Below are 10555 nucleotides of genomic sequence, written 5' to 3' on the forward strand. Positions count from 1 at the left end.
AAAAAAAAAAGAAAATGGCCATCTTACCAAAAGCAGTCAACACACATTCAATTCAATTCCCATCAAAAGTCCAACACAATTTTTAAAAAGGCCTTGAAATAGCAACTCTCAACTTTATATGGTAAAAAAAAAACTCCAGGATAGCTAAAAACAGTCCTTAAAAATAAAAGAATTCCTTCTGGAGGAATCACCATCCATGATCACGAGCTGTACTACCAAGTAATACTGATTAAAAACAAACAAACAAACTGTATGGCATTGTTATAAGAAACAGGTAGGTTGATCAATGCAATTGAATTTAAGACCCAGAAATAAACCCACATACCTATGGACACTTAATTTTTGACAGAGAAGCCAAAACTATACTATGGGCGAAAAAGCATCTTCAATAAATGGTGCTTGCCTAACTGGATGTCTGTATATGAAGAATGCAAATAGATCCATATTTATCACCCTGCACAAAACATAACTCCAAATGGAACAAAGACCTCAACATAAAAATAGTTACACTAAATCTAGTAGATCAGAAAGTGAGGAATACCCTTGAACTCATGGGTACAGGAGACAATTTCCTGAACAGAACACCAATGGCTCAGGCTGTAAGATCAACAATTGATAAATGGGATCTCATAAAACTGAAAAGCTTTGTAAGGCAAAGGACACAGTCAATAGGACAAAGTGGCAGCCTACCAATTGGACTTCACTAACCCTATATCTGATAGAAGGTTAACATTCCAAATATATAAAGAACTCAAAAGTTAGACTCCCTGATGGTTTGTATATTCTTGGACCAGGGAGTGGCATTATTTGGAGGTGTGGCCTTGTTGGAAAAGGTGTGACTTGGTTGGAGTAGGTGTGTCACTGTGGGTGTGGGCATAAGATCCTCACTGTAGTGGTCTGGAGGTCAGTCTTTCACTAGCAGCCTTTGGATGAAGATGTAGAACTCTCAGCTCCTCCTACACCATGCCTGCCTGGATGCTGCCATGCTCCTACCTTGATGGTAATGGATTGAACCTCTGAATCTGTAAGCCAGCCCCAATTAAATGTTGTTTTTTATAAGATTTGCCTTGGTCATGGTGTCTGATCACAGCAGTAAAACCCTAACTAATACAGACTCCAACAAACCAACTAACCCAATTTTAAAAATGGGGTACAGAGCTAAACAGAATTCTCAACAGAGGAATATAGAATGGCCGAAAAGCACTTAAAGACATGGTCAATATCCTTAGTCATCAGGGAAATGCAAATCAAGGACCCTAAGGTTCTATCTTACAGCAACCAGAATGGCTAAGATCAAAAACTCAAGAGACAGCACATGCTGTCGAGGATGCAGAAAGGGGGAAACATTCCTCTATTGCTGGTGGGATTACAAACTTGTATAACCACTCTGGAAATCAAATTGGCAGTTTCTCAGAAAGTTGGAAATTGTTCTATTGAAGACCAGCTATTTTACTCCTGGGAATATACCCAAAAGATGCTCCAGTATACTACAAGGACACATACTCCACTATATTCATAGCAGCTTTAGTTGTAATAGTCAGAAACTGGAAACAAATTAGATGTCCCTCAACCAAAGAATGGATACAGAAAATGTGGTCAATTTACACAATGAAATACTATTCAGCTACTAAAAACAAGGATATAATGAATTTTGCAGACAAATGGATGGGACTAAAAAATATCCTGAATGAGATAATCCAGACCCAAAAGTACTTACTGATAAGTAGATATTAGCTATAAAGTAGAGGATACCCATGATATACCCCACAGACCCAAAGAAGCTAAACAAGAAGGAAGGTCCAAGTGAGGATGCTTGACTTTTACTTAGTAGGGGGAATAAGATAGTCATAGAAGGCAGAGGGAGGGAGGGAAGAGGGTGAGATAGAGGATGGGGAATGGAATGTGTGTGGGAGGAATGGAAGGTGTGTGGAGAAACAGGAGAGAGGGCTAGAGGGCCATGAGAATGAATGGAAATCTTTAGCTGCTAGTTGTGGTGTGTGTGTGTGTGTGTGTGTGTGTGTGTGTGTGTGTGTGTGTGTGTGTAGGGGGGATCCCTAGGAAGTCCCAGAGACATGGAATTTGGGAGGCTCCCAGGAGTCAATTCAGGTGACCTTAGCCAAAATGGAAAACAATGGGGATATGGGACCTGAAGAAGCTATAGTCAGTAGCCAGTCAGGACTCCTAGTGGAGGGATAAAAACACAAACCCACCCACAAAACTTTTACCCCCAATTTTTCCTCTCTAAAAGGGAGGTGATGGAGGGAGATCAAAAGAATTGCCAACCAATAACTGGCCCAACTTGAGACTGATTCCATGGGCAGCATCAATCCCTGACACTATTACTGATACTCTGTTATGCTTGCAGACAGAAGCCTAGCATAACTGCCTTCTGAGAGGCTCTACCCAGCAGGTGACTGAAACAGATGCAAATAACCACAGCCAAACATTGAAGGATTGAGAGCCAGGAGGTGATAGGAACTCCACAAGAAGACCAACAGAGTCAACTAATTTGGACCCTTGGAGGCTCTCAGAGACTGAACCACCATCAAAACGGCATACACGGTCTATACTGGGGCCCTCAGCACATATGTAGCAGATGCACAGGTCAGTTTCCATGTGAGTCCCCTAACAAATGGAGTGGGGGCTGTCCCTAAAGCTGTTGACTGTCTGTGGAATCCTTTCCCCAACAGGGCTGCCTTGTCTGGCCTCAGTGGGAGAGGATGTGCCTAACCCTTCAGATACTTGATATGCTGGAATTGGGGGATACCCAGGAGAGCTCACACTCTCAGAGAAAAAGGGAATGGGAATAGGGAGGGCCTCTGGGAGGAGGGAATGACCATGATCAGGATTTAAAAAAAAAACAGGTAAATTAATTAAGAGAAAGAAAGAAAGGAAGAAAGAAAGAAAGAAAGAAAGAAAGAAAGAAAGAAAGAAAGAAAGAAAGAAAGAAAAGTAGAGAATCTAAATCAAACAGGAAAAATGAAAAGAGAAAAAAGAAAGAAAGAAAAGCAACCCACAGGAATGGATCATACAAGAAATGTAGGATACTATGGGGAAAAAAATTAGAAGAATAGATAAGGGAGAAGAATCCCAAGTCAATTGCACAGTCCAGAAATTCAAGTATATCATAAAGGCAAAATTCTTCAAATTCAGGAATCACACACCTATACAGATATAAGAAGCACAGTGAAGACCCAATAGACAATAAAAGAAGAGAAAACCTCTACTGCATAGCTAGATATACAGAACAAACAGAGTATACTAAAAGCTGCAAGAGAACAAACACAAGTCACATATAAAGTAAAAGCCATCAGAATAAGAGATAGTTTCTCAATAGAAAGATAGAAAACCAAAGACCCTGGAACAATGCATTCTATGTCCTATAATATAATGCCAACTAGATTACACTAATATAACCAGAACAACTACCTTCCATAATTGAAGGAGAAATAACAATTTTCCATCATATAAACAGTCTTAAAATTTTTATATCTAGCAAATCAAACCTGAACGAAATACTGGAAGCAATTTGAGTTGAAGAGAGGAATAAGAAGAGTAGAGAGGCTGGGAAATTATACTTTTGAAATAAATATTAAAACACAAAGTGCCACTGAGAACACAAACAGTAAAACCAAATATCAACACAATGATTAAAATTAATACTGCATTTAAATAATAATGTAAATATCTTTGGCTTTAGTTCTCTAAGCAAAAGACAAGCTGACTTAATGGATCAAGAAATAAAATTCATTTATCTGTTGTCTATAAGAAGCAGCTTTAAGATAGGCATTACTTTAGAGTAAAACGACTGAAGTATTATAGTCAAATGGGACCAGGAAGCCAAGAATGCTTTGCTTCTCCTAATATATGATAAGATAGACTTCAAACTAAAACTAATCAGATAAAGAGGAACACTTCATTCCAATTAAGGGAACAATTAGCCAAGAAGACATTACCATCCTAAACAAATATGTACTGAACCTTGAGCCACCTAGTTTCATAAAAAGTGTGCTTCTGTGTTTAAAGACAGATTAACATTAACCCACTAGTAGTAGGTGATTTCAATAGCAGGTGATCCAGTAGGTCATATGGACAATGAATAACAGAAAAGTATCAAAATGTATTGATATCATACTTAAAATTTTCTTAGAGTCCTACAGAATAGCCTACCCATACACCAAAGAATACATATTCTACGTGAAAGTTTTTTAAAAGTAAACCATGTCCTAAGACCCAAAATAGATCTTAACAAATGCAAAAACATTGAAATAACTCCTCATGTTTTATTTGAGCACTATATAATAAGCTTAAATTGGCAGTAGACAAATCTCCAATACATATACAAATTCATAGAGGTAAAACAACTCATTACAGAATGAGGAGTGAGTCAGAGGGGGACAGGGTTCTGGAGCTAAATGAAAACACAACACAGTACACACACACACACACACACACAACCTTATAGGACACATCAAAACCATCATATGAGGGGAATTTATAGCTCTAAGTGCCTACATTAAATAATCAGAAAGAAAATGAATAATTGACTTAATGTTGTTACCAAACAATTTGGCAAAAGAAGAAACCAAATGCAAACCTAGTTGAAGCCAAGTATCATGCATGATACATGCCTTTAATCCTAGCACCCAGGAGTCTGAGACAGGCAGATATCTGTGAGTTTGAGACCAGCTTAGTCTACACTGTGAGTTCCAAGACAGCAAGGACTAAAACAATAACAAAATCAACAACTAGCAAGTCATAGTAAAAATCAGAGTAGAAGTAAGTGAAATAGAAACAAAGCAATATGAAGAATCAACAAATCTCGGAGTTTGATTTTAAGAAAAAAAAAATGGTTGACAGACTCTTGGCTTAACTAACCCAAAAGAAAACATGAGAGGACCCAAATTAACAGTGCCAGAAATGAATAGTTAAACATTATAACAGATACCAAAAAAAATTCAGACTACTATAAGGAAAAATTTTAAAGAACCTACACTTCATTAAGCTGGAAAACCTAAAAGAAATGGATGACATTTCTAGATTCAGTCAAAACACCAAAATTAAACCAAGAACTCAACAACATAAATAGATCCATAACAAATGAGTAGATTGAAATAATAAAAATGAGTCTTTCATTAAAGAGTCTGGGGCCAGATGATTCACAGCAGAATTTTATCAGACTTTCAAAGAAGATCTGCAGCCAATCCTTCTTTTTTTTTCAATTTTTTATTAGATATTTTCTTCATTTACATTTCATATGCTGTTCCGAAAGTCCCCTATATCCTCCCCTCTCCCCTGCTCCCCTACCCACCCACTCCCACTTCTTGGCCCTGGCATTCACCTGTACTGAGGCATATAAAGTTTGCAAGACCAAGGGGCCTCTCTTCCCAGTGATGGCCAACTAGGCCATCTTCTGATACATATGCAGCTAGAGATATGAGCTCTGGGGGGTACTGGTTAGTTCATATTGTTGTTCCACCTATAGGGTTGCAGACCCCTTCAGCTCCTTGGGTGCTTTCTCTAGCTTCTCCATTGGGGGCCCTGTGTTCCATCCAATAGATGACTGTGAGCATCCACTTCTGTATTTGCCAGGCACTGGCATAGCCTCACAAGAGACAGCTATATCAGGGTCCTTTCAGCAAAGTCTTGCTGGCATGTGCAATAGTGTTGGGATGTGGTGGCTGATTATGGGATGGATCCCCAGGTGGTGTAGTCTCTGGATGGTCCATCCTTTTGTCTTAGCTCCAAACTTTGTCTGTGTAACTCCTTTCATGGGTATTTTGTTCCCTATTTGAAGGAGGAATGAAGTATCCACACGTTGGTCTTCCTTCTTTTTGATTTTCTTGTGTTTTGCAAGAAATTGTATCTTGGGTATTCTAGGTTTCTGGGCTAATATCCACTTATCAGTGAATGCATATCTAGTGACTTCTTTTGTGATTGGGTTACCTCTCTCAGGATGATATCCTCCAGATATATCCATTTGCCCAAGAATTTCATAAATTCATTGTTTTTAATAGCTGAGTAGTACTGCATTGTGTAAATGTACCACATTTTCTGTATCCATTCCTCTGTTGAGAGACATCTGGGTTCTCTCCAGCTTCTGGCTATTATAAATAAGGCTGCTATGAACATAGTGGAACATGTGTCCTTCTTACCGGTTGGAATATATTCTGGATATATGCCCAGGAGAGGTATTGTGGGATCCTCTGGTAGTACTATGTCCAATTTTCTGAGGAACTGCCAGACTGATTTCTAGAGTGGTTGTACAAGCTTGCAATCCCACCAACCGTGGAGGAGTGTTCCTATTTCTCCACATCCTTGCCAGCATCTGCTGTCACCCGAGTTTTTGATCTTAGCCATTCTGACTGGTGTGAGGTGGAATCTCAGGGTTGTTTTGATTTGCATTTCCTTGATGATTAAGGATGATGAACATTTTTTCAGGTGCTTCTCAGCCATTTGGTATTCCTCAATTGAGAATTCTTTGTTTAGCTCTGTACCCCATTTTTAATGGGGTTATTTAAATTTCTGGAGTCCAGCTTCTTGAGCTCTTTGTATATATTGGAGATTAGTCCCCTATCAGATTTAGGATTGGTAAAAATCCTTTCCCAATCTGTTGGTGGCCTTTTGTCTTATTAACAGTATCTTTTGCCTTACAGAAGCTTTGCAATTTTATGAGGTCCCATTTGTCATTTCTTGTTTTTTTCAGCCCTTGCTGTTTTGTTGAGGAAAATTTCCCCTGTGCCCATATCTTCTCAGCCTCTGAGCCTCTGCCTTCTTATGCCTGATTGAATTTTCTTTTTTTTTTTTCTACAACACTGCCCTCATGTGCTTATTTGATTTTTTCCCCCTTGATAACATGAACAACTTTATATATCTTTTTCTTTTCTTTTCTTTTCTTTTCTTTTCTTTTCTTTTCTTTTCTTTTCTTTTCTTTCCTTTTTTCTTTTTTCTCTTCTCTTCTCTTCTCTTCTCTTCTCTTCTCTTCTCTTCTCTTCTCTTCTCTTCTCTTCTCTTCTCTTCTCTTCTCTTCTCTTCTCTTCTTTTCTTTTCTTCTCCAGATTTTATTGCCCTCCTGGTCCACCCTCTGACTGTTCCACATCCTATACCTCCTCCCTGGCCCCCTGTCTCCATGAGGATGTCCCCACCCTCCATCCCACCAGACCTCTAAACTCCCTGGGGTCTCCAGTTTCTTTAGGGTTAGGTGTATCTTCTCTGATAGAACCCAGGCCTGGCAGTCCTCTGCTGTTTATGTGTGGGGTGCCTCATATCAGCTGGTGTATGCTGCCTGGCTGGTTTTCCAGTATCTGAGAGATCTTGGGGATCCAGGTTAATTGAGATTGCTGGTCCTCCTACAAGGGTGCCCTTCTCCTCAGCTTCTTCCAGCTTTCCCCTAATTGAACCACAGGGGTCAGCAGCTTCTTGTCCATTGGTTGGGTGTAAATACCTGCATCTGACTCTTTCAGCTGCTTGTGGAGTCTTTCAGAGGGCAGTCTAGGTTCCTTTTTGTGAGCACTCGCTCCATTGCCTCAGTAATAGTGTCAGGTCTTGGGGCCTCACCTTGAGCTGTATCCCACTTTAGGTCTGTTGCTGGACCTTCTTTTCCTCAGGCTCCTCTCCATTTCCATCCCTCAGTTCTTTCAGAATGGAACAATTATGGATCAGAGTTGTGATTACGGGATGGCAACCCCATCCTTCACTTGATGCCCCGTCTTTCTGTTGGAAGTGGGCTCTACAAGTTCCTTCTCTCTAATGTAGGGCATTTCATTTAAGGTCCCTCTCTTTGAGTCCCGAGGGTCTCTCACATCCCAGGTCTCTGGTACATAGATTACAGAGCAATTGTAATAAAAACAATAAGGTACAAAACAAGATGTGTAAACCAATGAAACAAAACAGGAGAGCATGCGTACATATTCCTTCTGCCAGTTAATATTTCATAAAGAGGACAAAAAACATAAGCTGGAGAAAAAGAAAGCAATATCCATACATGGTGCTTAGAAAACTGGATATCTGCATGTAGAAGAATGAAATTAGACCTGTGTCTGTCACCTTACACAAAACCAAACTCCAAATGCATCAAAGACCTAAATAACTAGAAGAAAACATAGGCAGTACCCTACCCAATACAGGTGTAGGGAAGGGGTTTTTTTGTTTTTTTGTTTTTTGTTTTTTTTTTTTAAGTTGGGCTTTTTGCACGAGAATTAAGGCCAATAATTGGCAACTAAGACTACATAAAACTAAAATGCTTCTGCACAGATAAACAATGAACCAGATAAGGGGAGGCCCACAGAATAGGAAAGAATTTTTGCCAGTTATACATTTGATAGAAACTTAACATCCAGGACATATAAAGAACAAAAACAAAAGAACCCCCCCAAAAATCAACAATCAAATACTCCATTTAAAAAAAATATATGGGGAAACCAAATAGAGATTTCCCAAATGAAAGAAAACAAATGGCTAAGAAATATCTTTTTAAAAAATGTCCATTGTCTCTAGCAAATAGCAAAATGCAAATCAAAATAACTGAGATTCGATCTTACTCTAGTCAGAATGACAAAGGTCAATAAATTAATGTACAATAAATTCTGGAGTGGGTTTGGAGAAAAGAAAACCTTTGGCCACCATTGGTGGGATTACAAATTGGTGCAGCCACTAGAGAGATAAATGTAGAAAGTTACCAAAAAGCTAAAAAAAAATATATGTACATATTACCCAGCTATCCCATTCCTTTGCATATGCCCAAGGACTTGTCACCCAGTTCCATAGATACTTGTTCAGCCTGCTCTGTTCACAATAGCTAGGAAATGAAAATAACTTCAATGTCCTTAAACAGAATGAATAATGAAGATACGGTACAAACACTGCAGAATACTATTTAACTGTAAAAGAAAAATGAGATCATGAACTTTGCGGGTAAATGAATGGAAATAGGAAAGATGATATTAAGTAAGATAATCCACACTCCAAAATGTCAAATAATACATGTTCTCTCTCATTTGATGCTCCTAGCTCCAAGTCTTTTGATGTGAGTACATAGCCTGGAGTACCTGCAGAAACTGGGAAAGTACAAAGGGAATCATTGCTAGGGTAAGGGGTAGAGGAACCATAAATAGGCTAATAGCAGGGTACAAGTGATCTGATCAGGGAAATTGGGAAAGGGGGGCTCTAATTAGAGGAATTGGAGATAAATCCAGAAGAAAGAGAGTTAAATAACAGAAAGGATTTCTGAAAAAGTCCTGAGGAATCATACTGTTAACTCCAAAAACTCAAACCAAACTAAAAAAATGTATAGTGCACACAAATCTATATAAATCTATATATATAGTTGCAAAATTTTTATCTGTGCTGACAATGTTCTGCTACATCCACTCCAGTGAAGTCTGCTTGGCAGGCCTAAAAGCCTGGAAGCAGTCAGGAGGCAAAGGGTTTCACAGAAACTTAGCCTCCTGGAACCTTGGCATTCCCATAGCCCATATACCCAAACCCTGTCCCTGGGTTAGTCTGATGTATGGATCTGTGTGCTTTCTTGTATTATAGGTGCTTCTAAGTAATGATTTTACAAATAGTTAAATCAGTTTAAATTTTACTCCCTGGCCTTCACCAGTGTCCTATAAAGTCCATGAAGCTGACCCTGAGCTTGGAATTCAGTAAGAATGTTACCTATTAAGTAACATTCAAATTCATTTCTAGTAGAGACAGTGAAACTAATTAGGCATTACAATTTACTTGAATAAAGCTAGAAAAGCTCAGGGCTAGTGTACATAGTAATTACTTAGGACAATAGCCGAGTCACACCTAAACACAGGAATACACAATGGCCTAGGAAATAGGTGGGTTGTAGTATTATTCATGAAAGGGTTAGTAGAACAGAATTCCCCTTGTGCAGGTTTTTCACTAGGCCCAGAGGAATAGCATAATCAGGTATTTACTAAAGGCCCCCTGGTGGTGGGTTTAACAATAGACTAGCATTGCATCAGAGCATTCACCAGGCTCCTGTGTTTAGCTGCTCTTAATTAAGGGTTGTTCCTATTCTCAGTTGTAAACATGGCCTGGCTCCCACCATCTTTTTATGTATGCATTTTCTTTGTTTTGTGTTAAGAACCAGTGTACCTTGATGGATGTATTCGCCTATCTTTCTTGTTTTTCTTCTATATTATAAGACTGGTGCTTGCTTTGAGAAGACACATTCAGATATACACTCTCTGTGTCCATGTCTGTTGGTCACCCCAAGCACCAACTCCATGCCCACCTGTCTGGAACCCTAATTTCCCACGGATTGAGAAAGGCCGACTGAGGCTGGTCCGTGGCAATGTTCAGTCTAAGATTTAAGACCAGAGCTGGGCAGTGATGGCACATGTCTTTAATCCCAGCACTAGAGAGGCAGAGGTAGATTGATCTCTGTGAGTTTGAGATCAGCCAAAAGAAATTCAAGGAGGGAAGGGTTTAGTTGACTTACACTTCCTTATTGCAGGCAGGAACTCAAGCAAGAACCTGGAAGCAGAAACTCAAGCAGAGGCTCAGGTGAATGATGCTTACTAGCTTGTTCCCATGGCTC

The sequence above is a fragment of the Mus caroli genome, chromosome 18 (assembly GCF_900094665.2).
Source record: "Mus caroli chromosome 18, CAROLI_EIJ_v1.1, whole genome shotgun sequence".
NCBI lineage: Eukaryota > Metazoa > Chordata > Mammalia > Rodentia > Muridae > Mus > Mus caroli.